At 41.8% G+C, this 26,974-nt stretch overlaps 2 long non-coding RNA genes across 3 annotated transcripts in view; one reads left to right on the forward strand and one right to left on the reverse strand.

The window, feature by feature from the left end:
- Positions 1–4,243: 4,243 nt before the first annotated feature.
- LOC133484992 (uncharacterized) overlaps positions 4,244–26,974 on the reverse strand; it is a 167,664-nt gene continuing 144,933 nt past the window's right edge. For both annotated transcript variants that reach the window (XR_009790570.1, XR_009790571.1), the window contains exon 3: positions 4,244–5,115. This is a non-coding gene — a long non-coding RNA (uncharacterized LOC133484992). The remainder of the gene's footprint in view (positions 5,116–26,974) is intronic.
- Positions 24,323–26,974, forward strand: part of LOC133484990 (uncharacterized) — a 33,756-nt gene continuing 31,104 nt past the window's right edge. The window contains exon 1 of the long non-coding RNA XR_009790567.1: positions 24,323–24,706. This is a non-coding gene — a long non-coding RNA (uncharacterized LOC133484990). The remainder of the gene's footprint in view (positions 24,707–26,974) is intronic.

Genomic DNA, 26,974 nt, shown 5'->3' on the forward strand with positions numbered 1-26,974 from the left:
ATGTGACCCATCCGACCGAAAGCCCCTTTATGTACCGTCTCTCTTTGTTGTTTTGTTTTTTGTGTGTGTCTGGGGGGGGGGGGGAGAGGCGAAAAGGAGCGCTTCATTGGGTAGGAGGTTACCAACTTGCTCTGTTGAAACATTCACGGGGGATTTCATTAGGCGGGAGTCGAACACGCCAATAAATAATAACCTGTGAGCCCTCAGGCCTGAAAAGTGGGAAGAGTTCAATTGTTGATCCGAAGAGCGAAGCCAAACTACAGCCCAGGGCCATTTGCGGCCCGTCGTCCATATCCTAGCATCCCGCTGCATTTGTCATTTTGTCTATTTGGCTTCCCTGAATAAAACATTTAAGAGTTGACGGAGTGTGAACACCAAAGAGGTTAAAAACATTAAGAAGAAAAATAAGTTTGTTCTCATCTCACTTCCTTGTTTTCCACCAATGACGCATCATTCAGTAAGATGCGCCTCGCCGTACCGGGGCGCTGACTAATAAAAACAATCTCTATTTTTGTGTAATTTTCAGTCTTGATGCGACATAATGCTGGACAGCTCCTGCAGACTGAGGGAAGGTGGACTTTTTCCATCTCAGATAGTTGGACGTTCAACAGCGTTATGGATTTCTTCTCAACCTATTTTCAACATTTTGAATTGGTTAATATTTTGTTCAAATGACAAATAACATGGGAACAGACCAATAGAATTGTTTTGTGGGGAAAAAAATGATGTTGACCACATTTGGACATACAATGTTTCCACCTTAAACCAATGATATCATATATACGTCTAAAAAAAAAACTATATATAATTGCCTAGCATAACTTTACCTACACTAATGGATTGGTCATCATGAGATTTTTTATTTTTATTTTTTTAATGCGGCCCTTGGAAGAAAAGGTTTGGACACCCCATTTTAGCGCCTGAAAAGCATAAGGTCAAGCCTCGCAGTGCTTTTTAGGTCCTGATTATCGCAATAAAAAGCAGACTTCTGTTCCGGCGCTGTTGCGTCCGAGTAAAACTAGATTCATTATGAAGTGTGCAAGAAGCGATGCTTTCACGCTCGGCTACACATGCTGGCTCAGCTAATTAAGCGCCCCTCCAAGAGGAAACGCTGCACGACTTGAGCTACCGCGCTTCCGAGCGGGGAGGGCCGTCAACGAAGAGGTACGACTTGGCGTGTTTCATTCACCAGTGACAAACGTGCTCCTGTTTCACCACTTGTCTTTGTGTATTTACCTTAGAAAGAACACCTTTGCTTGTCTACCGAGACAAAACATGCGCTTTAATTAAACCTTAGAGGTTAAATTTGATCCATTTTGACATTCTGCAGTGATAAAAATATTCTAAATGTCATTCTTTTGCCCTGAAATTTGATGACTTTTGCTAAAATGACCCAAAATACACACAAACGAAAATCATATTGTAAAGGTGCTTACAAAGTTCCCGTTTGTTGAAGGATTACTGTTTATGGATTACCATGATGTGGATGACTGAGAATCTACACAGACGTTCTACAAAGTTTGTGTACACTGAGGCAAATTTGACCCTTGTCTACAAAAATAGATTTCAAATTCACCGGTGTGCGTAGAAATATTGGGCAATATTTCTTTATGGGAAAGTTGTGACCGTGATCAAGAGGGCGGTTTGAAATAGTTCCGACAGCTGTCTGCGTTCCCACAGCAACATGGACCTGTTAAAGGCTCATGAGAGAATCTCCAAACAGTGATAGAGTAAAACAGCAAAGCCCGCCTCTCACCGAGCGACGCGGTCGAACGCGGCCTAAGAATGAAGATACATACTAAACATAACATACAGAGGTCAAAGGCTGCCTTGATATAGGTGCTCTCTTCTCTCTGAAACATTGATTAAGGTCTAATCTTCCATTTATTAAGGTCAGAGAGGCTATGAATACATTTTTGAAAAGATATGTAGCTCAAAATTGCGTAAAATACAATTATTATGAGGGAGAATATCGTCACAGTAATTGTAATATAACAATACTATGTGTGCATGGAAAATGAACAGTATGTAAGAGTTAAAGATGAAGAGCACACGCGCACCCCCGCTACACCTACATCTCATTGGCTCCTAAATTTGCGTGACCTGGCCAGGATTGGGATTTTGCTGAGTCGCCCCGCAACAATAGCCTCTGTAGCCAACTGTGTCCTCGTCAGCCGCCCACCCCCGCCCCGTCAGTCCGGGACTCCCCGGCTACTCTGCACCACTTCCTGTAATCATCCCCGCATGTGGCGGTGGCATTTAGCTCCTCTACCATGGCACACATCATTAGGCCCCGCTTTAAGCACGTCTACCATGCTCCAGGCCAAAGGTGGGGGGGCTTTCTTTATGGTGGTGGGAGGTGAGGGGGCGGTCGGAGGTGGGCCTTTAATGAACCGGCGACTGAATCGTACCACCTAGAGAGGTTTTGACGTGCCAAGGTGGCCGCGGTCGCTTTATGCGGCGGAGCCCCGACACGGCAGCTCCTTGTCCGGCGTTCACGTGAAGGGAGTGTCTGTAGGAGTGGCGCGGGGGGCAAGGGTCAATCCAGTGAAAGCTGTAAATCCCAGAAAAGGGGACCAGCCTAAAGGTCAGTCAGTCATGGTGATTAGCAGAGCCGGCTACAAGATGCCGGAAAGGCGGGGAGTGGCACAAAAGAGTCCCCCACGCATGCGACGGCGGGCCATTGTTTTCGGAAATGCCACTTTTGACGACATGACTTGTATATTTCCACATAATGGAGAGAACTTCCTCCAAAGAGAAAAGGAGCCTTTAAAGCTAACATATGAGAAACGTACAACAATGTCTGGCTTGCTGACAGAGAGTCCAAGTGGAGTTTATCATTATTCTAGCCATCCATTTTCTACAGCGGCATCAATATCACCATAAGGTGCCTTTGAGACTTTCCCGTTTCACCCCCCGTACCGAAAAAGAAATACTTTCCACGATACTTCATATTTATTGCATTAAATAGATGTTATGTTATTAGAAATTCATATTGGTCAAACTCACAGACCTTTTTTTTCTTTCTTTTTAATAAGAACATGGTGGATCTTCCCTTAGCAATGTGATTCAGTTAACAAGCTGACTGTGTAGAGAAGTGAAGTCAGCCCCAAGTGTGAATTTTTTTAAATGCAGATTGAAAACTATTCTTTTTTCTCATGCTTATGATTGAACACATTCACTGCCATTGACGGTTTTAGAAGTCAAATATCCATGTTAACTGGGAAGGCTGGCAGTGAATGAGTTAATAGAAATATAGATACTTTTGTGTAAAATAAGAAGTACTGATTCAACTCATTGAGTAAAAGTGAAAAAGTACAGCCTCTGAAATATTCTTAAATACAAAAGTAAACGTGTAAAATTTACAACACCAATTTTGATAACATGGCACAATGGGGGGGGGGGGAACCTGCAAACAACACAGTTTCCCTCTTTCATTAACTTACATAGTGCCCTTACTGAGAAGAACAGACATCTACTTAAGTACAATAACTAAGTATTTGTACTTTGTTACTTTCCACCGCTGATTCATGCTAACAAGCTCAAGTTCTATAGATTGATGAGGTGGGATGAAAGCTTTAAATTATTGACTTAGCTGTGAGCTACATGTCGATCGGGGGGAGGGGTCAGTGCATTGAATCATATTTGCCATGCGTTCCTATTTTTCACTATTTTCACCATCACGATGGGCCTTGTGGAAAATGAGGTTGTTATTGATGAATGATTCATGCATGTGGGCGATTCATCACTAATTCCTTTTAATAAGGCTTGCGGCATGCATGCTATTCTTGCCATCAACACTGAAGCATGATCAATCGCGTTACTCTCAAAGGCCAAAGCAACCATTCATTATTTGGACATAGTCTCGTGTTGTTAAATTTTTTCACTTAGCTGAATAACGATTAAATAAGTATGATCAGTCGATTTTACTAAGAGTAATTGCTATCAATTACTTTAAAAGCATTCAGTGAGGGATTTGTTGGAAATTGATCATGAAATGTTGCTCGTCTTTCATTTGACTCAATTCTCACGAGTATGATTTCATCTGAAAAAGTTTTCAGGAGAAAACATATTGTACTGCAAAAAGGTTTTAAGCCACCTCCAGCTTTTCCACAGCAGTTAATTTGAAATAGTTAAACAACAAAAATAAAAGGACATACTGTGTTAGCAGGTTTACACACACAAAATAATAACTTTCCAGAGTAAGGTATAGTCACAGGATTTCCGCTATTTATTTTCTAGCTGTATGACATCAATAAAACAGTCCATCATCCAAATAGAAAAATAAAAAGTATTTATGCAGTGCTTTTCATACATAAAATGCCTGAACGCACAGTGAGCCCCGTGAGGCAGGACCATGGCCACGGTCCGCCACAGCTCCCGGTACAGAGGACTCCCTGTGAGCAAGCACTGAGAGTAGTAAACTGTGCAAAAAAACAAGAAAATCCTGCACGTAAAGTTATTAACATCACAGACTCCTAAAACTCTATAGACTAAAATCCTTTTAAAATAATAAATAACAGACTTCAAAATGTAAGAGCACCATGAGAATAAAATCCAACAGATAATAAAGCGGGACTGGAAATAAACTAAAAGCTAAGATAATAAAATAAATAAATACTAGTTAAATGCTGACATCATGGTAGAAGACTGGTTAGAGCGTCTGCCTCACAGTTCTAAGGACCGGGGTTCAATCCCCGGCCCCGCCTGTGTGGAGTTTGCATGTTCTCCCCGTGCCTGCGTGGGTTTTCTGCGGGCACTCCGGTTTCCTCCCACATCCCAAAAACATGCATGCTAGGTTAACTGAAGACTCTAACTTGCCCGTAGGTGTGAATGTGTGTGCGAATGGTTGTTTGTTTCTATGTGCACTCCGATTGGCTGGAAACCAATTCAGGGTGTACCTCGTCTTGTGAGGGATAAGCGGCTCAGAAAATGGATGGATGGATAGTTAAATGCTAAATTAAAAAGGTGGGTCTTGAGGTTGTTTTTAAAAACAAGAACATTATCTGCTGCCCTGAGGTTCTCCGGTAGGCTGTTCCACATATGGCGTAGAAAATCCAAAATAGTAATGGCCCCACCGTTCTGTTAGTCCTCCTCCATGAACCAGAAAGTTCTCTGTTAACAAACAAACACATGGACAAAAGAACATCACAATTGTTTGTTGTTTTCCTTGGTGGAGGTTTATGTTGTACTGAGTGGACTTTTCATATGCGGTGGGTTTATTTTTTTGTACGATTCGTTTTAAAAAACACTTTTTGCACTAAAATTTTGTCCCGCTTTCCGCACGCCCGCTTGTTATTTGTACAGTTGAAAACTGTCCGTACGAAACTCATCCACCTGCATGCGTGACTCGACCGACCATTTGCTTTAATTCAAGACAAAGTACACCCTTCAAACAATAAACTCTCCTCCTCGCTCTCCATTATTCGCTGTTTTTCATACAGCGTCATCAGTAAAGATTTTTAATTTTTAATGTTCATTTATCCATTTCACCAGTCATTAGTATGGGTTAGGGTTATGTTAAACTATAGTTATTCGCTACAGAGTGCATATTTTGTTAATATTTTTGGGTGTCTGAAACAGATTAATTGTATTTACATTATTTCCTAAGGGAAATATTGCTTCAGTTTTTGTATGTTGATTAATCACGGAAAAAAAATTTCAGGTTACAATTTCTTACAAATCTGAGTACACTTCTCACATGCTGGTAAATACTGTATTTTATTGTAGCCTTTCATGGGACAAGCATGGTGGTCTTGGTCTAGGACTGCTGAGTGCTAGATTTCATTGAGGGAATCGTGAATGCCAACATGATTTTCTAACTTTTGATTCTTTTTTTCAAACTGATATATCCTCAATGGAAGTAGCTGATAGTAAGTTAGTGCTTTCTTATTTCACTTCCCTATTCTATTTATTCATTGCATCTTATTCTCTTGTATTTTATCATTCTGCGTGTTTGTGAATGTACAAATGCAATAATGGTGCATGTGCGTTAGCATGCCTTTCACGTTTGTTCTGTTTTGTTCCTGTTTTGCAAAACAAGCTTTGAGTAAAGATGATTTACTGACCAAACATGTTTTCAGACTTAAACCCTCTTGAGCATCTGAGGGGCATCCTCAAACAGAAGGAAGAGCACAAGGTCTCTAACATCCATCCACTTTGGACAGTTCCACCTAGGGCTGTACTCACTTTTGTTGCCATCGGTTTCGACAATGTATTGAGTTATTTTTAGTGGACAGTATATTTACACCGCGACAAAATCTGCACACTGAGTACTTTGATAGAATGTAAAGTGGTCATTTCTTCAATGTTGTCAAATGAAAAAATATAATGAAATATTAACAAAAATGGAATGGGTTTACTGCGATTGGCTGGCGACCAGTTCAGGGTGTACCCCGCCTCCTGCCCGATGATAGCTGGGATAGGCTCCAGCACTCCCGCGACCCTTGTGAGGATAAGCGGCTCAGAAAATGGATGGGATGGATGGAATGGGTTTACTCACTTTTGTTAGATGCTCTGTATGGTCATTATAGAATTGCTAAAACGAAGACTTTTGTACAGTAGATATTTTCCACGTTTTCTTAAAGCTCCTTTTTTTTAAAGCAATACCTTTCGTAGAAGTTACAAAAGATGAAAAATCCCAAACTCATTTCAATTCAGCATTTGTTGTGGTTCATTTGTATCAGAATTATAACATTCAAGCTTGTCAGTTAAATGTGTGCGTTGTCACTTGAGATAATAGCATTCGCCTCCACTTTGTGTGTGAGCTCTGTGTGTATACAACAAACATGTCGCTGAATGAAACACAAACAGCGATTGCAATGCTCGCCTTGTGCTGGGCTTCACACTGCTACAATGACCTTTTTCACCTCCAGACAACTTGACTGTTCGCCCCCAGCTCAGCCTGCATCCCAAGTGGGCAAAGGGTGAGTGATGCGCCACTTAAAATGAGCCGCCGCAAAACAGAGGCGTCACCATCAAAGTCAAAGACGGGACTTGTAATCACTTTGCCTTCCCCGTCTTTTCCTTGCTTTGCAAATAAATAAAGACTAGAATATTGAGCCCAGGCCGAGCAAAGTATTGTTGGATATTCTCCATTTAATTGAGGCAGGGTCTTGTTCGTCAGTGTCATGAACAACATTCACAAGGTATTTAGTCAATGTTCTGTGCTTTAGCGCTGACAAATTCACATTGAAGATTGCTAGCATGCAAATAAAAGAATTGATTAAGATAATTTTATTTATTTATTTTTGTCTCAGGCCAGCTACTGGGGAGATCACATCCATCTTTCATGTCACTGCTTAAAAGCAACGAGATTGGAGGCGTACACAGCCTGAAAAGGAACGCCCCTTGTTTGGTAATCGTTCTCTCTATATCTTTTTATATAAGCAGACCTTTCATTCCATCCTTTTCAGCACAAAAGAAGAAGAAGAAAAAAGTTTGTCAGTCCCCTGTTTCTTTAGTTGTGTGCTTTCTTCTCCGTGCTCTTTCTAGTTCCAGCCTAATCCCAGCCATGCATGAGCGATCAGTTGTGTCCTGTTGTTTCACTGTTCTGCCAGTTTTCTATCAGTTGGGTTCCTCCTTTGTTCCTTTTCTTTACCAGACACAGAAAAGGTAAGGAGAGGAACGAGTAATGAAATCTCCTCTGTAGACTTAGGCCTTTGTGTCCCCTGCATCGGGGTTTTCAGATGTAACTTTGATTGTAATTAAGGCGGATTGTTGCTGTGATGCTCTCGGCTGCTTTTCCTGTTGCCCTTCGGAGACTTCCACGAAGGCGGCATCAAAAGCACATGTCTTGCATATCTGCAAGAAGTTGCATTTGCGGAAGTTGCGCTTGTTTTCATGTCCGGGTTCAAAATAAAGTAGCCGCAAAACAAGGCATGCCAGGACTGCTTTGACATATACAGACAAAGTAGTTCCAGAAGTTGGGACAGTTAACCACTATCATCCATAACGGTTCTTTCCAACCCTTCAGATGATTTTTCTTATTATATAGAGCTGTTAGGATGGATATGCATTTTGTCTTTAATACAGAACCGTGAAATCATTACGATTAGATAAACGTATAATTGCTGATAGTGTTTTTTTGGGGGTGTTTTTTGCGAGGAAAATACAGTAACTTAGTCCAGGGGTAAAGTGCCATCAGCCCCAAAGCCCCAAGTTTGCCATTCAAACAGCATAATTATTTATTTATTGATTTATTCATCCAATCGAGAGCAGATTCTTAATTGCAATGCTGACTTGGCAACAGTCAGGAGACTAAAACAGAGCAAAAATAAAAGCAAATATTTGAAAACAAACTGAACAGTATGATATACAGTAGTTATGTAATACATTACATTAGATCATAGCACATGATGAACAAAAGGTTCAAAACAGGCTAAAAAATAGATGCAGTGATCATGTAAAGTATCCCTCACTAAATTAAATAGCTAGCTAGCTAGCTACTAACTTGCTTAGTGGGCATGGCTGTGATATAAGTCAGATTTCTCTTACATTCTCTTCACAAGATAAGCAAAGTTTGCGACTTACGCATTCGGGGCAGTGCCCCCACCAAAAGGCACGGTTTTTGCTGTTGTTTGGTTTTTCAAAATTGTATTTTGGATTTAATGTGTGCATGAATATATTTTTCTTAAGCAATTCTGTAGAGTGAGTTGCCACTTAAACAGCCTGGTGGGCTTGATTGTCACGTTTAAATATTTCAATTGGCCTATTGGTTAGTTATGATCAAGACCTATGAACTGTTTCTAAACACTTTTCTTTAACATCTTACCACATTTTTTTAAATATGAGAGCTGCTACCCATGGGCAATTATGTTCCTACTGTACTGAGAGATGACGAAACAAAACACACCACACACGTAACAATATAACCACCAACAATCGTGATTCTCATCCTCGAAACCAAATGTCTGCAGCAGTACCAAGACTGACCTGTGAGAGGCAGCATGGTGCTACAGGGAAGAAAGAGCAGTAACAGTAGAAGAAGAAATAGATAAAGCCGGGCTAACTGTGAGTTTATCTGGTAAGACAATGCAATTCTAAGCTCCTGTCCATTTCACGTCCCAATGACGGAGTCCGTGGCTCGGCCGAGCTTGGTGTTGAACACAGTCATAAGGATTTTTACCTTAGTAATAAGTTAACAGGTTTAACATTTGCGATTGTCGGCCCCTACTGTTTACCCAGGAGATATGGGAGGGAAAACAAACAAAAATAAAGAAAGAAATAAAAATAAAGAAAGAAATCACTCTTAACACATTCCACACCAAAGGATAATCACTCAGGATCATCTTTTAGAGACATTCGACAATTTGGCCTTTGCTGATTTTGATGGTAATGGGGGTAGATAAACTCAAATTCGGCCAGATTATCAGTATGTATGTGTGCACCCACTTTAGAAGTGATCAGGGTTACCAGGAAAAAAGAATCCATGTAATTCTGTTGATGTATGTTGCTGCATTTTCTACAGCTTTTATTTTAGTTTTCAGTGGAAAAGACGAGTGATTTTTATTATCTGCGCGAGTCATACCATGTTTTCACAATGTTTTCTTGTTTTCGTGTTCGGATACAACATAAAGTGGCAAAGAAAAAAAAGAGGTCTGACAGACAGAGACAGCACTGTTTTGACATCTCGGCACAAAGCAGCTCACAGATGTTAAGACGCAGTATTGTCGTAAACAACTCTAGGCCAGGCACAAAAAATCCTTTTAACCCATAAGATGAAAATATATAACATAACAATAACAGACTTATGTTTTTGGGGTGGGGAAAGTTAGGGTCAGTGCCCCACGAGATGACACTTTTTTTTTCCTTTCTTCTTGTGTTTAAGACCAACTAAATTAATGTGCATGAATCGTCTTATAATCCTTAAAGCCTAATAAATAGTGTCATTAGACTAGCAACACAATCCCGACAGCCCCTCAGATAGATGGATGGATGGATGGATGGATGGATGGATGGATGGATGGATGGATGGATGGATGGATGGATGGATGGATGGATGGATGGATGGATGGATGGATGATGGATAGATGGATGGATGGATGGATGGATGGATGGATGATGGATAGATAGATAGATAGATAGATAGATAGATAGATAGATAGATAGATAGATAGATAGATAGATAGATAGATAGATACAACAGGTACGACAACAGAGACCCTGGACTGTTGAACAGCTGAAGCTGTACATCAAGCAGGAATGGGAAAGAATTCCACCAACAAAACTCCAACAATTAGTGTCCTCGGTTCCCAAACGTTTATTGAATGTTGTTAAAAGAAAAGGTGATCTAACACAGTGGTAAACATGACCCTGTCCTAGCTTTTTGGGAACGTGTTGCAGCCATAAAATTCTAAGTTAATGATGACGATGATTTGCTAAAAACAATAAAGTTTATCAGTTTGGACATTAAATATATTGTCTTTGTAGTGTATTCAATTAAATATAGGTTTAACATGATTTGCAAATCATTGTATTCTGTTTAACACAACGTCCCAACTTCATTGGAATTGGGGTTGTAGATAGAGATAGAAAGAAGTTTATTCAAAGGTGCAGAAAGTTGCATAAATACAATAAAAGTTATCATTCATGATCTTTTCTCGCAATCACAACGGGGACTTTTGACTACCTAATGCGACACATACTCTGTTTATACTATACTATACTATACTATACATACTCTTTTTGAGTGTGAGGTGCCAAAACTAGTTGAACTTCCAACATGTTGCCATTTCTCTCCCTCATAATTGACGTGACAATGCGAGATTCACACCCTAATCTTTATCTTCTATGCACAAGCTGTGCTGAACTCAAATCCAAAACGATGCAATGCTGTCATCTACAGGCACCTGTTTGCAATTACAATAGTTCACAAACCTGATTTTCATAGACAAGCTGGGCAAGACCCTCTTCCACGCCTACCTGTTGCAAAACGTACTTGACGAATATGTACGTCGTTGGCAGCAAGCGAATATAAACATCCACGAGTGAGTTTTATTCATTTGAATGACGAATCACGAATGTCTTTTGAGTACTGTAGTTTGTGGAATTATTCATTATTTCATAAAACATATCTAGTATTTTTTGAAGGATCGTGCATGATGCTGTCGAGTAAGGAGTGTGGTGTGTGCAGAGGTGTTGGTTATTAGTGTGATCATAGCACGAGGCCCCTCCATATGGGATCAGTGAGGACAGCGGCTGAGGTGCGTTCAAAGGGACAGTTCATTGTTAACAGTCTGATCGCTAATCTCTGTGGTTGTCTATCCTAATTAAAAGTCTTGCGGGTGCGCGGGGCACCTGGGCCTACGCTCGGCAGGAAATTATGATCGCAAACATCTTCCTTTCGAGTCCCGCACTTGGCACTACAAAGTGACGCGGGCCGCCATTACCTAAATAGGCTGGAATTAGAGCAGACAGCCGCATCATCCCGGCTCTTAGTCTATCAGGGCCGTGCACAAGTGGCCATTGTTGACGCCAAAAACAGGATTAAGGAGGGTCTTCAAAGGAATTGATTTTCAAGTGAGAACAATGGCGGGGCGCAGAACACTGGGGCCTGGGTCTGAATCACATGGCCAAAGAGCTTTATGAAAAGGGGTGCGCTGCGAGCACAGAGATTAAAGCAATCAGGTTCTTTACCCCAACTCCTTTTTTGGGGGATAACACCACCCACCCCCCCACACTTGTCCTCTCGGCACAGTCATTTAAACCTACAGAATAAATTGGGAGGAGGGTAGAAAAAGGCACAAGTTGTTTACTTTTCTTGCTCTTAACAAAGGTTCAAGAGCAATCAGCGCTATGATGTAAAACGTGGACAGCCAAAAGATCATGTTTGGGGCGGGGGCTTTTCGGGATGAGGGGGTGCGTCGAGGGACGCTCTTCTTTGGTGAAGGCCTGCGTTTGGGGCGAACATGACGTGTCACCACAAGGGGATCAGGGGTTAAGGATGAAAGGGACGGCCGCCTTGTCCTCTGTCTTTGGCCGCCTGCGTGCAGCTGTGGGCGCCATTGTGGACTTGCTCATTTGCATACGTTTGGCAGGAGCTCCGGAAGGCGGCGCAGGGGGCCAAGAATGAGCAGCCCGCTTTTTAAAATGGAGGCAAAAGGGCGGGCAAGTAAACAACCAGCGCACGCAGATACATAGTCACGTATTATCTGCATTTACAACGCCGCAGTCAGCCAAGAGAGGAAACTAAAAAAAAAAAAAAGTTATTCTAGGCAAGTGTAAATACAAACAGTACTGAGAATAACTTTATTCAGGCCTTTTTGGACCAGCTTGTTTGTGGCCAGACAGTCTGTAATTTTCAAATTTTGGTATGTTTTTTGGTTTTTCTACTTTTTTTTTTTTTAGCTGACATCAGTTCATAAAATAGCCATTCATTTTTCTTTTTAATCCCTGAAATTCAAATTTATTTGTACATTATTCAGGTTGTAAAACAACCTAAAAATATAATTAAAAACTAATATATATATATATATATATATATATATATATATATATATATATATATATATATATATATATATATATATATATATATATATGTATTCTCAGTACCTTTTTATTCTTTACAGTACAGTGGACCCCCACTATTCAAGGATAATAGCAAAAATTGAAAAAAAAAAAATTTCTGAAAAAAGCATGACTAAGATCTGATCTGGTTAAAAACAAACCAAACAACAAACAAACATACAAAACGTGACTAATCAGTTGTTTCTGGCAATAATAGGGGATTGCTTCCCCTAAAGAATCTGCAAATAGGTGACTTCACAAATGCGGAACCGGAAATATGCAGGATTGGTAATAGTAAAATCTTTCCACAGTCAGCAGGGGGAGCTTCCACTTTTTAAATTAAAATGTAATTCTTATCCATGGTCAACAGAGGGCATTAGCACTTCCATCCATCCATTTTACGAACCGCTAACTTCTTAAAATTAAAACTGCGTCATGCATTTGCGCTTGGGAGTGCAGTAAGCCATTCAGTGTCTCTTTCGGAGTCTAAGAATATTACATAATATTGCTCCCTTGTTCAAAAATTTCTAAATTATGTAATCTGGTAGGAAAAAAAATAATAATTCAGGTGTTGAGTCGACAACAGGCTTCACTAACATGGTGCCCGCAGGCACCAGATAGCCCCCAAGGCCTGTTCTAAAAATAGCTCACTAGTTAGCTGCGTCAAACCTTTTTTGGTTGTTGTTGCAATTCTTTTTTAAACCACACTTGCGTTGGTGTAAAGTTTTTCATCAATATTGTAGCCAATAACCAAAGCATAATGTTTGCGGAGACAAGCTAGCGAGCGCAACGGCAATGAGGAGATGATTTACCACCAAATAAATTGAGTAAATTGGTCATTTTAGAAGTGTTTATCAAACTGGTAGCTCTTCTCATGAACCAGTTCTCTGTTTCAAAGATGTTGAAACCCATTTTACCTAAATTGTATGGTTCAATCCAGCAGATAACGCGGATTTATTTAGAAACAAAATGACATTTCATGGGTTTCAGTTGGTCAAAAGTGGCCACGATAGACCCAAAATGTACAATTATATATTTGCATATATTTACATTAAGCACAGCTAAAATGGTTCACAAAAAGGAAGCGAGGTGGACGCGAACGGCCAGCATCGAGCCCACAGCGTTAAGGCCATGTCAGCCTGATGTCATAATGACAGAGCAACGCGATGAGGGCGGGTCGGGCGCGGTGGGGGGTGGTGGTGGTGGTGGGGGTGGTTTGGATGTCTCTCCCAGACTCGAGACAGGTTTATTGGGCCTGATGAGTGTTAAGCTGCTGCGCCGTGCCACAATGGAGCCTGCGATCTCCCTTTGTGGCTCATTGGGAAGCACTGGTGCGCTCAGCGGCTCCCGCTCTGCCACTAGACAGATTGCGAACAGGCTGAACGAGGCCCCGGCCAGGGATGATGGAGCCACCAGACACCTGATTATGGGGCATTATGAAGAAAGCATTGGGAAGTCCAGAATTCACACGTCCGTTCGAGGGTATAATTCTCCTCGAGTGGCCAAAGGATGCTGCGACATCTCCAGCTATTAATTCCATTCATCTTCCTGCAAAAATAGGAAGGAATTGGATATTGGCTCATGTGTGTGTGTGTCCCCTTCTCATCTTTATCCAAGCCCAGTCTTTGATGTCCTCCTGTTATTGTAAGGCCCGTCTGTGCAGCCCTCTGCTCTCTGCGCTTTGATTCGCTCCAGCAGGGGTTAGGGGTTAGCATCCAGAAGTTCGGGGGCCAAGGCATCACCACTTGTGTCTTGGAGAGGGGCTGACCTCTGGACCTGAGGGTTGGTCAGAGCGACTCCAAATCCCGCCTCCCCCCTTTCGATGCGCCCTCTTTCAAAGCAGTTAATTAGCCGGGGTGGCTAAACGTTTAGCCCGGCCGTGAAAGAGTCTGGGATAGCGTGTGTGTCCAAGACATTGCCCACTTATTTTGTGCGTGTCACAAGGTCTTTTGAAACAATGTGCCACTTGGACAACTTGTTTGCATAGGGCGCCGAGTGAATGCCGCGGCCCATTCACCGCGGCTCATTCATCGGGAAGAGTTTGGAGAAGGCCTTTCTGCTAATGAAGAGAAGTCCTTGACATGCGCTGGTTTTCCTCTAATCAAGTCTGTGATTTCCCTCTCTTTCTCAGCCTTTGTGTGCGATAAGTTACAAGCGACTCCGGAGGGGAAATAGAAGCTCTCATCTGACAGGCAGCGGTTGGAGCCTGTGAATAACGGCCCAGCCGCATTCAGCATCTTCCCCTAATCTTCACGCCGTCTTTATCGGGGGTAGCATTAACACACATTTCCCAGAATATGGCTTTTCATCATGCATCCAGCCAGTGGTCAGGGATTACATCTAGCATCCAATTTTCTCCTCATTCTACCCAAAAAAATCTGCTAGAAGTCACGATGAATCTGACTGGTCGCCTGAGCTGCATCACACCGGATCAGCAGCTAAGCATCAGATCCCACAGCTGCCGTGATGTCTTCCCCCGCTTGTCCGCACTGCACAGCGATGCACAAATACATTGATTTAGTTTTTTCACAGAGGCATTAATGGCCTCGTCTGTGTGTTGCCTTTGAGCGCGCTGGAACACAGCCGTGACCTCAAGGCTGTTCCGTCATTGGCCTCAATTAAGGGGCCGCAATACGACAAATGTGAAACCGAATGAAACGATTGCATCAAACCTATCTTGCAGATAGTCCTAAAAACATTTATATCACTATGCATTTGAAGGATTTACATTTCTTTTTCGAAATTTTGGGCCAAAGGATGAACACTTTCAACTTCTAAGTGCTTGCAGGTCAACTTAGTTATGACTTTTTTTGTGACTGTGTTTTAACAACAGCTCTGGAAAAACATGAGACCACATCCCCCCAAAAACAACATTGCACCTTCTTTGGTATTTTGAACATTTTTCATTTTCTACAAATAAATGAAACTATTTTTATTTGGGAGTTATGTTGTCAGTAGTTTAGAGAAGAAAAAATAAAATGCAAATAATGTTCGCTTGGTGCCATTTCAATATAAAAGCTGAAATGTTATTATAACAAATGCATGTTTTTTTTAAGAAAAAAAAGTTGTAAATTGTAAAAAAAAGATGTATTTTATCTGGGGAAAAAAAATTAATCTGGCCAGAAAAAAATTATAATTTCCAAAATAAATACATAATATTTTTATATTAAAGTCTAAGTTTAACAACAGAAGTCATGTTTTAACTAAGGAATTTCAAAAATACAACTTTATTCTTGTATAGTAAGCCTTTTATTCAGGAAAAGATGTATTTAATCTAAAAAATACACCTTTTGGATGTGAGATTTATATAATTATTATATTTATTATACAATCATTTTAGACCTTTTAACTGGCCTAACCCAGCTGACTTTAACGTGAGAAGTGGGGTACTTTTGCAGACCGCCAACTTCCAACTTGTGGATGCCCGGGGTTCTGGGGACCCCAATTTGAGAACCACTCAATCACTAAATTGTCCATAGGTGTGAACGTGAGCGTGATTGCTAGTTTGTCTGTATGTGCCCAGCGATTGGCTGGCAACCAGTCCAGGGTGTACCTACCCCTTTCACCCAAAGTCAGCCGGGATAGGCTGCAGCTCACTTGTGACCCTAATGAGTACCAAGTGCCATAATGAGCGGTGGTGCCAAAAAAAGTTTGCTCTTTTATTGTAAAATGTTACTGTAAAAAACAGGGACTTATTTTTGCACTTTCATGACAATTGATTAAATGTTGCCAGTACTTAAAAGTTGTATGGTGGCAAAAGTTCAAACCCTTAAACGGATTGACTCCATTTTTGTGACTTCTTACTGGAAATCATAATCATAATGGGCTCTATTTTTGTAGATCAGCTGTTGGGTACAAAGTATCCAGTGTATCCTGATTTTTGCGCCAGTGCATGGCGTTTTATAATTTGGTTCCAGTGCAACAGAGGGTGTGTCCTTGAAGATGCACCTGGTACAGTTACAATTTGGTGGCAGAAAGTAAACGCCAGCTCAGACCACTTCTACTACTTCTTACTGAAGCAATGTAGGCTGCTGGTCTAAGGAGATTTTGGTCAATTTGATCGTGGCACTGGCAGACCGATACTGTACCCTACAGTTTTCCACAGCTCATTCCGTATATTCGCTCACATTGTGTGTTACCAAACCATGGCAAAAGCAGTGACAATGCTCCAGTCATGCACGGATCGTTGAAATTACGTGCCGACCTCTTCCATACAGAGACGTCTACATGCGAGACTTTGAGTGGGCCCGTTTAAAGGGAATGAGAGGAACCGCTTTGATTGGCGGCGCCTTAACTCGGCTGTAAACATTCCCACGGTGGCGCAGTTCAGTCGGGCTCCAACGAAATTAGCAACACGGGTCTTACCCGCCTCTGGGGCACGGTTGCCCCGCCCGCCGCGCTTATCCTTTGTGTTGAATATAAGTGCGTCCACGTAGGGTCCATTTGATATAGGACGGATATTGATCGGCTATTAGGTCCACATTGCTTCCTACGCCAGGCCCACAAAATCATTATTTCTTTGAAAGCCAGCTGAAATGTCTTTAAGCATACACTCACTTAAAAGGGGAAATGCCTTTTCTATTCTTATACCATCTTCTTGTTTGCATGCACCTTTTTGCACCAACCATTGATTCCAACATCATCTTAAAGACACGTTTCAAACAAGCGCCTTTTGTTCTTATAAACATGAAAGGATTTCAGGAGATTTACACTGCCTGTGATTTAAACATCAAGGCTTAACCTATTTCTTTATGAGTAAAGACTTGTACAGGGCTGTTGGGGCTGTACTTGCCATATAAAGTGATGATTCATTCCTTAGTAGATTAGTAAGACGAAATATGTGTTATTTATCTTGCTCATGTGATGACTCGTCTGCATTAATTAAGCTACTTGGACCTGTAGAAATAGGAACATGACTCATATTCCATAAGGGCAAATCAACATTTCGAGATTTTAAATGGTTTCATACAACATAGTATATGAAGTTAACTTTGACAATGTCCTACAGTTTTTTTTTTTATTTTTTTTTTTTTTAATTTATATATGCATTATTAATTTTTTACATGTAGTACTATATGTGTGCTTAGTACTCTTTCAGAGCTGGGCCACCTGCAGTTGGAGATCGATCAAGTCTCCATCACCACCAGATTCACCATCCGGAACTCCCACCGAGCACCCAAATACCTCCCACACCCCCACCATCAACACCACCCCACACCCCCACCATCACCACCACCCCACACCCCCGCCATCACCACCATCATCAACCCCCCCACCTTGAGCGGCCATCCGATCAGTCTATCCACTCGAAATGCTCGAAAAGCCTCCCATTGATTTCCCAACCAGTGTGCTATGAGAGATCATGTGCCATGGAAAATTATCCAATTTTACCTAACTGTCCAGAAAATTATTATGAATTTACAAATAATCTCTCTTTTTTTCATCTATGCCAGCAATGTCTCGTGACAGGCAAAACAATTAAATGCTCTTTCATTAAATGGCAATCTATACTGTACATACTGTAATTGACCTGTATGTCTACTTTTGGTGACATTTAATTTTTTCTTTGGGAAACACTGTGTTAAACAATTGTTTAATGATAAAAAAAATAAAACAGTTTTGCATGTGGTCCCAAAATGCACATACATAATCATGATACAAAATCTTTGGGGATTCTTGGATTTTGTTTTTTTAGATCCTTCAGCTACATCCCCTGGTGCCACACATTTTTGTCGTTTTTTTTGTGTGTGTGTGTGTTTTTTAATATATCATCATTTTATTTAGACAATAACCAAGGTGGGGGACAAGTGACATTTGTGCTGGACCTTTTTTTTTTCTTTTTTTTTTCGACCATCATCTCCCTGCTGCGTATCCCCGATGCGGTGAAGTTTTCCATTATCAAGGACGCTCCCTTAATGCTGTAAACAACACGGACCAGAATGTTTCATATTGCCTGGCCCACCCACAGGTGCTGAGGTGCGTGGGGAATAACACGTATGGACGGATACTGGTACAGTACTGGGATGCCACTGGCCAAAGCATGCATGCCTAAACAGTGCGCGTGTGTGTGTGTGTGTGCGTGCGTGTGTAAGTAAATGATCTACTTGCTGACTCAATTTTTTTTTTCCCTCCCCTCCTCTCTCTCTCCAACCGACCTGTCTCTACGGTGATATGTGGAACATATGGGAAATTATTGGGGGGTTATAAAGGGCTGTTGCCTTCAGCAGACATGTAATAAATTAAGGAGTTTGCGCTGGGGAGGGGAAAACACCAGCTTTTAGGAACACTTAGTGCAGATTTCCACTCTCTCTTTCGCTCTCTCTCTACCTCACCGTCTCCCCCCTTTCCGCTCTGACTCTCTCACTCCTGTCGTCGTAACACAGGCCACAACACAATCTGTGCCTGTTCTCCTGGTTGGTGGTAGCTCAGTGGGATGTAGCCACACACATCACACACATAAACCTTGCAAAAAAAATAAAACATTTTAATAGTTTCCGCTGCACTGCGCCACCAACACACACGCACACACACACAGACACACGCACACACACACACACACACAGCAAGCATGTTTGGGGTGACAAAGCAACATTATTGGTCCAATTAAATATATGAACACAGAGTGAACAAGAAAGGACGGAGGGAGGTTGGTAGTGGAGGCCCAAAATAAAATGACACATGACAAGTTGTAATTTATGGACGCCGAAGGAAGCGGAGGGGAGAAGAGGAAGGATGTGTGCATGAGAGGAACTATTCACAAAATGTTAGAGAATCAAAGTAACCCGGAGACACCGAAATGGAAGAAGTGAGCGACTTCAAAGTCAGAGTGTGATGAGCAATGCACAAAGAGAAAGACAGGAAGGTGTGTGTGTGTGTGTGTGTGCGCGTGTTGAAGAAACAGCATTTCAGGATGCGTTTACCAAAAGCAAGCGACAAATGGGAGGGGCATCCTTCGTCATTTGAAATAATCACATCACACAGTGGCACACATGTAACATGCAAAGAATAATCACCCAAAACTCCTCAAAGGGCCTGATTTGGATCAGTTGTACACCTTCATGTACTCTTTCCTACATAATATGCTTGAATTTTGGCAAAAGGATTGATGTAATATTCTTTGAGAAATAGAGGACATTTTATAAATATAATAAAGCTGGTTGGGTATGGGGCTCGGGGGTTGAAATTTCACAGTATTAAGAAAAGTGAACCAAAAATATCTTAGATTCCCACTCAAAACATTTTATTAAATAGATTAAGTTGACTTTACCTAGAGAGGAAGTTTGCAACTTTTAAAAATAAAGCAGTTTTTCTCATAGAAATTAAAGCAGTCATGTTATGGGTTTGAGGTTTTATTTGTTTGTGAGGCCGCAGTGGTATGCCTGTGAGTGTGTGAAAACCCTTAAGTCACGCCTTCTGCCTCTGATTGGTTGTTTTTCCTCAGGCCTGGTAGTTTCTTGTATGTCAATGAGAGGTACAAGATGGGGCCAGGGAGGGACGATTTTTTTTTCCACTGATCATTTTACAAAGGCACTACTGTCATATCAGACTGACTGTTATAACAAATTTGACCAAAAAAAAGTGATATTTTGTTTGAAAATTTTAAATTTCCCCTTGAATGTTTGCGCCACACAATTATTATGATTATTTTGCTCAACACAAAATGACATGATCTCAATCCAACATTATTTCTTTTGAGTGTGTTCAAAACATGTTTAAAAAAAAAACATTTTCTTTTCAAAATTAACCCTCCTGTTATGTTGTGGGTCAAAGTGACTCATTTTACAAGTTATAAATAGCATTTCCGTGTAAAGTATAATCAGCATGTTCAATACAAAATGTGAAGTTCACATATTTGCTAAATGTGTTGACATTGAGATACAAACAAAATTTATTGGGTTTTTAGTGGCCCCATGTTTGCTAAATTCATCCAAGGTATGTCACTATTATAAAAAGAAAAACTGTATAGGCTGTTATCCAATTTGCAAAAATGTCATTAACAACCACAGCTATTAAAAAAAAAAAGAATAACGGGAGTACCATATAGTAGTATTTTTCAAAGTTGTTGGAGCTGCCAAAGGCACTGAGCAGTGAAAACACTTGAATTGGGCAAAGAGCTTGAGTGGAAAGTGCTTATTTTCCTTCACTGTGGGCAACATTGTTTCTGCCAACAGACCCCAGGAAGTCACAACCACTCCAGAATTATTATCCGTGCGGAATCCGGACTAAATGATAAGTATATTCGATCATTCATAATATATCCAAAGTGTGGCCCTTGGGCCATCTGCAGCTCTCTACCTATTTATTTAGCAGCCCGTGGCTTTGACTAAAAATAACAGGGCCTGCGTTGTTTAACTGCCAAGGGCGTCTACTAATAATATTTACAATAAAATTGGTTTTACTGTATATAAAGCTTGAGCCCACCCAAAATAGGACTGGCCTTGCTACTGCTTATCACCTTTAACAGAACGCTCCGTTGTAGCAATTACTTAAAGGTACGGTAAACCTATCAAAAAAAAAAGTCTTAAAAGTAAATTTGACATACCACAGAGAAGAGTATTGTTAACAAGGCTGCCAAATTTGAATGAATGTGAGGCTGATGGCCCTAACGCAGTTGCACCGGACCTCCGGCGACTACTCCACCCACTGGCGGGGTGGCAAGGGGTCATCCAGTTCGCCGCTGCCTTGCTAACGCCGTGCTTGGCAGCAGACGGCAGAGACATTGCAGCCCAAATAACAGAAAACACCTCACACTTTAGGGAAGCAATTTATTTATTTTTTTCTAGTTGTAGGCAGCACGCGACCCTAGTGAGGAGAAGCGGCTCAGAAAATGGATGGATGGATGGAAAGTTGTAGGCATAGCTTGATAGCTAACTGCACGCTGTAGTGGTAAGTAGGGGCAATTATACAGAATCACCACTGCATGGAATAAGGGTGCTTGGTAGCTATACAGACCCTTTCCAAAAAATTTGAATATCATGGAAAAGTTCATTTATTTCCTTAAGTCCATTCAACAAGTAAAACTTTCATAGATTATAGATTCAGGGCCCACAATTTAAACTATTTCAAGTATTTATTTGTTTATCTTTACATAATTTGGGCTTCCAGCTCATAAATAGATAAATGTTTCCATGATATTCAAATTTTTGGGAAAGGGTCTGTATAGTGGGGTAAGGCCGACTCATGCCAGAAAGTATATGCCCCAGCCTCCGTGCGTCATTGGGCGAAAATTTAATTTCTAACAACAAAACATTGAACTCAGTATAAATCATGTGCACAAAGAAGTCATAAATACATTTCAGACATCGTTCACAGTAACAAAAGTATCTTTAGTTTAACGTTACTTTCTGTCGTTGACGTAAAATTCAAAGATATTATACAACAAAGGTCAAAGGTTTATAATTGCGACAACATTGATGTTATTTCCGTGGGTCCGTTTACAACTGTTTCCATTGTGTGTTAGCATTAAGCTAGTGGACTTTTGTAAGATGAAGTTTGAGTGAATACCTAACGTGTATTTCTGTTTCTTTTATTTTGTTTGACAGTAAACATCAACTGGGACTGACAATTAACAGCTTGAAGCCAGCAATTGGCCTAATTGTTCATTACACGTCTACCAAAGTGCTGCTTTTTGTGGTTCGTTACCGCTGTCTAGCGCTTGTAACACAAATTTCTGCTCACAACTCAAAACAAAAAAATTGTACCACTATATTGACAACTCAGCATATCTTAACAGACATTGATATATTTGGGTGTTTTTGATTACGGATGAGGACTGTCAAAGCGGCAAATTTGTTCAAGTTTAAACAATATGACGAACCGCTTACAGCTCATTAACGCTTGAGAAAAAAAAATAACTTAAAGCCAGCCATAACTGGGAGAAGAAAGAAATACAAATCCCCAAATAAGTGTCTTTATTTGGGCTCAAATGTGAAATATTCCGTTGCTATGGTAATATGGCAACGGCTGCAGCCCTCCTCCCAGCTGTTGGTGGGTTTTGTGTGTGTGGAGAGCAGGCCGGCGAGCCGAGCGTGTGCGCGTTTGTGTGCGTGCACGCGTGCATTGATGCCGCCTGCGTGCTGTGTGCGCCCTTTCAGTCTTCAGAATAGTGTCTCTACTAATCCGTGAAAGTTGCGGCGCTCTGAACCGGCGGCCAAGCCTTTTCCCACTGAACCGACGGCCCGGGCTCCGCGTTCAGGCTTCACACTTGATTGGTCCCTCCCGTGGCAGGACTCCCCTACCCGCTGGGCGTGGGCCCGCCCCACCCCCCGCCCTCGGCGGGGCTGCCTAATCGGCTTCTCCTTCACCGTAATTACCAGTTCTGCCTGAGCCCGGGACTTGAACAAACACACTATTAAAGTCTGAGCAAGCCGGGCCCTCACACACCCACAACAGGCCCAGAAGCAGGCCTCCGTTCAGGCCCTGACTCCTTAGTAGTACACCTGTGGACCTACAGAGACTGTCAACTGTTGTGTCGTCACGCACCCTCCAGGAGGTGATGTGTTTATTTGGGTGGCGCCATTAGAAGAAGCTGTGAGTGGTAACTATCTTCTTGTTGGGCTTCACCACTGAATCCACCCTGCAGGGACACAAGCCTTTGATATGTGACCATTTGAAACACACAATTACATCAGTGTGCGTGTGCGTGTGTGTTTCTGCGCGTGTGTGTGTGTGTGTATAAAAGTGGAAAAACACTAAGTTGATGTTGTGCAAGAAATGTGAGACACATTTGCTTGGCAGTCTCCAAAACCAAACGGACACTTTATTTTTCCAACATCGGATGCAATATTGGGTACACCAGCACAATACAATAGATCCTATAGACAAAGTTTTGACTTTTCAAAAAATAGACTAGACAGGATGTGTTAAACTCTAGGACCGCCACATAATTTTTTTGTGACCCATTTAAGTAAATTAAGTTTGTCTAATTTATGTTTCATGCTTATTTTGTCTAGAGTTGCAAGCAAAAAACACTTTTGATACCTCTGATCAAATTCACCTACTAACATGACTTTTACTAGGAGATTAACAGTGCTTTTATTTATTTATTTTTTTTCTTTTACCAGTCTTTTGTTTCACACAAATATCAGTACTTCTTCTTAAATATAGAGTGTGAGTAGTGTTGCCACCTCTGCTCAAATCTGCCCTACAACAAACAAAATCAAAAATGGAAGAATTCAATTCCGTTGTAGCCACCAGGCTGTTGAAATGCAACGCGGGGCTCCTTGCGCCAGCGGTGAGGGAGCATATGGGAGCGTCCACGCAGGTGAAAGCCAGTGACCTGGCAAAGAGCTCCAAAGACGGCTACACGTCAGACGGCACCAGGCGTCCTGGCACAGGCCCATCCCAGAACCCGGATCAGACAGACACCCGCCACTCGTTAGCTTATTACTCTCTTATTAGGGACATTTTTTGCCTTGCACGGATTGGCAGAGCACCCGCCAGCCACCCTCTTCACATGGCCCGGCCTCTGTCAGAGCTGATCAAAAGACATTTCTTCACATCTCCAAACGGCAGGGAAAGAGGAGAAGAAAAGAGCAAGAGAAGAAAAGAGCCAGAAGGGGGCATACTGCTCGCTCTCTCTCTCTCTTTCTCTCCCTCACTCTCTCTTTCTCTCTACTCTGGTTCTTTTGGTGAATGACTACTTTTCACAATGCCCTCTCTCTTCCACGCCCCATTTTCTTTTAATTCCTGGCACAAAAACAAAAAAGCATAACAGCACGTCCCTTCCGGTTTTGGCCATATCAAAAACAATTATCCTCAGGTGAAGAATGTGCCTGCAGAATTACAACAATTCTGAGGGAAAGGGAGGCGGGTAGGTGGGGAGTGCCATGTCCTCACAAATGGGACCAGCTTCCCAAAAGCAGGCAGGACCCCCTCGGTAGTGTTAATGAAAAGTGTAACTTTAGCCTCCCAGCTGTACGTCTCAATCTATAATCCTTCCCCAAAATCCTGGTCATAGAGCCGCCTCCCGCTCCCATGGCGCTCCCAAGCCTGGGCCGGGCCGGGCCCGCTCTGGTTTAGTCCTGTGTGCACCCCGCAACCTGAACACCATCTCGGGCCCGCTTCCGTGGACTCCCGCCTCCCTTCTACATATACCGCCACAATGGCGGTGGTGCGGTGACCCTGTGTGACAAGAACAAGGACATTTTGGGTGAAGCCCGGGGTCTCTCTGTGGATGTGGTCCCGCAGTGTGGAGGTGAGTCTGTGGGCTCACATGTCCATATGCGTGTGTGCGCGCGCGTGTATGTGTGTGTGTGTGTATGGAGGAGGTAGGTGGGGGCACCAAGTTGCTGATTCAGCATTTAAGTTTGACTATCCGGAATGAACATTGTAGGTATCAACAACGTCTTTCTGACTAGTCATAATTACATTTTGAATGGTTGGAATTTTCATTCATGATATGTCATTGTGACTGTTCGAAATGACAGACAGGGATTTCTGTAATTCACTTTTGCCTCGTAAAAATGGAATTGCAGATATCCCCAAGGCCATTTTGCCTCAGACAAAGAATGTCAATTTTGCCATTCATGTATGTGCGATTTCTCATTACAGATACAGATACAGATTTCAGTCTCAGACATCTTATAGTGAATTTCAGGTATCTGCAACTGAACTGTAGATATTTGTAACTCCAGTTTGAGATATCTGAAATGTTATTGTGACTAGTCATAATACCAGTTACAGATATCTACAACATAATTTTCATTCAAGAGAGGGACTTGTGGATAACTGGAACTAAAATTAGAACTAGTCAATATCTCAAACTGGAGTTACAGATATCTACAATTCAGCTGATATCTGCAACTAAATTGTAGACATGAATGGCAAAGTGACGACATTTGTTCGAGGTGAAATGACGTCGCAGATATCGCACATCACAGTTGTGGTGTAGGACGAATGTAGTTGAGGATATCTGTAACACATGTCCAGTCTAGCTGTTAAATGTTAAGAGGGTTTGCCGTAGGGTACATGAATATATCACTATAGTTTTATGGGGTTGTAAGGGTCGTACCTGGGAAGTGACGAGGAGTTTGTGAGGCACTGTGGAGAAAAAAAATAAATAAAAAAATCACACTGACAATCTGTGTGTGTGTTTGTTGACCAGCTCGTAGTCACGTGAGACACTACTGTCCTCTGAGAGAGAGAGAGAGAGAGAGAGAGAGAGAGAGAGAGAGAGGAAAAAAGTATCATCCTGGCATCCCATGCCAACTGTGTAAGCGCGATTAAAAATATATTGATTTCCCCTAAATTATTCCAGCCATGTGGGAAAGGCGCAGACGCTAATTGGAGGAATTATAACTAATTGATGGTGTCAGAGTGAATTTACACATTTGAAAGAGAGCGAGAGTATTGAGCTGTCTCCGCCGAGGAGGCCCACCGTGCTTATGCCCGCGCGGCGTGACCCCGGAACCAGGGAGAGTCGGTCGGGTACGCCCTGCTCGAGTAAACGAGGCGAGCCGACCTGCGGCCTGCTGAATTTCAGCTGTGCTCGGCTTTCTCTGCACTCGAGTGGCAGCGAGCAGGTGCTTGACGGGCACGCTAGGCACACTATGTGAGTGCACCTCCCCTGTACTAATGTAGACAAAAGGGGAGGGTGAGGGGACAGTCCACACATATATTTCAACATTTTGCATCAACTCGAGAATTCCTGCAAAAAAATTACTAAAAAAAAAAAAAAAAAGCTGCCTGCAATCATAAAGATGAATACGGTATAAATCAATAAGTACTGAATAAGAAGTATGCATGATCATAGAATGCTATTTGGACCGATGCAAATGCAGACAAAATGGCCGCTGTTGCTAAGCGAACAGGAAAGAAGATGGAGCTAATGCTCTTTGAAGATTTACACCAAAAGCACCCCACCCCATGCCCTACAGTGCAAATAAAATAAATAAACAAAACACACACATACGCACGTACACACACACACACACACACACACACACACACGCACAAAGTTTGTGTTAGCTATTAAATCGTCTCAATTATGTCCGCCACCCACTATGGACTTTTATTAAATTTTCCTGCAGTGTGAATTTGGAAAACGGGCGTAAATAAAATAACACAAACTTCTCTGTTAGAATGAGTGATTACATAAACAATCTGAGGCAGCCTCTTCAGTTCGGAGATGACTGTGATGTGACAGCTTCATAAGAAAGTCTGTTTGACTCGTCGCAGTTGAAAGCGCTTGGTAGCATGACACAAGGAAAGTCTTCAAACGCCTTTTCTCTCCTCCCTCCCCATGTGTAAGGTTAACTTTGAGTAATCATATGAGAGAGTTTTCTTTGTAAGCCTCATGGAAAGACGGAGGACTGCTAACTTTCTTCCTCGCTATACTTTAACTTTTCTCACATTGCGAGTGTGGAGGTAAATAGATTTTTTTTTTATTTTTTATTTTTTTTTAGGGGCTGCGCAGTTTGTTTCAAGTTCCAAAGAAACAAAGACAAGAAACATGTCACTTTTA

The sequence above is a fragment of the Phyllopteryx taeniolatus genome, chromosome 10 (assembly GCF_024500385.1).
Source record: "Phyllopteryx taeniolatus isolate TA_2022b chromosome 10, UOR_Ptae_1.2, whole genome shotgun sequence".
In the NCBI taxonomy this organism is placed as follows: Eukaryota; Metazoa; Chordata; class Actinopteri; order Syngnathiformes; family Syngnathidae; genus Phyllopteryx; species Phyllopteryx taeniolatus.